This window comes from Belonocnema kinseyi, chromosome 9, assembly GCF_010883055.1.
Source record: "Belonocnema kinseyi isolate 2016_QV_RU_SX_M_011 chromosome 9, B_treatae_v1, whole genome shotgun sequence".
NCBI lineage: Eukaryota > Metazoa > Arthropoda > Insecta > Hymenoptera > Cynipidae > Belonocnema > Belonocnema kinseyi.
The window spans coordinates 68,497,099-68,498,327 of NC_046665.1; positions in this window are offsets into that span (position 1 = coordinate 68,497,099).

A 1,229-nucleotide genomic window follows, 5' to 3' on the forward strand; every position below is an offset into this window, starting at 1 on the left:
ACATTACAATTGGAAACGAGTCAGGCGGCCTTCACTGTTTTACCTTCAGATCCCCCCGAAATCAGTCCAAGGTTATTTAAAGGCAACCCCCAACACTTTACTGAAGGCGAATTCGGTGTACTTTTCAAAATTCAACCATGTCAATTTTAATTGCTAAATTAAGACTTATGAAATAGAGAAATTGAATATTCAGAACGTTAAAATTGTAATCATTAATTTTTTTAAAATCATTCAATTATCGAGGTATCAATTTCAGATAGTTAAATTTTTATATATTTTTATTTCAAACAACATGATTTCTAACTCTTATTTCAATTTGTCTGATGTTTAAAACTTCATTTAGAATCATTATTCATTTTAGAAATCTTCCAATAAAAAATTCTTCAATTTTTAATGATTCATTGTTTTAAATCTTCAACTTAAAATCAGACAATTTTATGAAATTACATAAAAAGTTAAAAGAAAAACATTGCTTTGAAGAAAGAAAATTAAACATAGTGATAAAGGGTATAAGATTAGAGGGGAAGGAGCTGAATGAAGGGGTGGACGAAGTACTAAAAAGGATTGATGCTAAGGTAGATATAGAGGAAATACGAAATGTAGGAAGGGAAGAGCGAAGAGGGGAGATAACGGTGCTGGTGAAACTAAAGAAATGGGAACATAAGAGAGAGGTGATAACAAAAAGGTTTTTATATGGAAGTCCAGAGAGAATAGAGGATGATTTAACATGGGTAGAAAGGAAGATGCAGTATAAATTAAGGAAAATAGCGGAAGAGGAAAGAAAAAAGGGAAAGAGAACATGGATTAAGTATGGGAGAATACAGATAGACGGAGTATGGTGGGTGTTGAGTCCCAACGAAATAATAGATCTCGAGATCAATATTTGCTTGAAGGTTGTATTTTTGAGGATTATTCTTTTCCATCAGCAAGCACGATTTACTATATCTTAAGTTTAATAACGGACAGGCAGATGTTTGCCACTTCAGGAATTTACTATTTCCAATCGTCGTTTATGATTTCGAGAAACAGATGTTTAATTTTATTGAGGGTTTTGTCTAGTTCACCGCTTCTGTGATTTTCTGTACCTCTCCGACTAGACCCTTGCTAATCCTCAACCCTGTAGCCTTTTTCATCCTCAGAACTTAAGGACATTTTCTATTTTGTGCATCTACGTCATCAACTACGTCACTAGCACCCCCACTTCAATTTGTCATTTGCGATCCCACCTT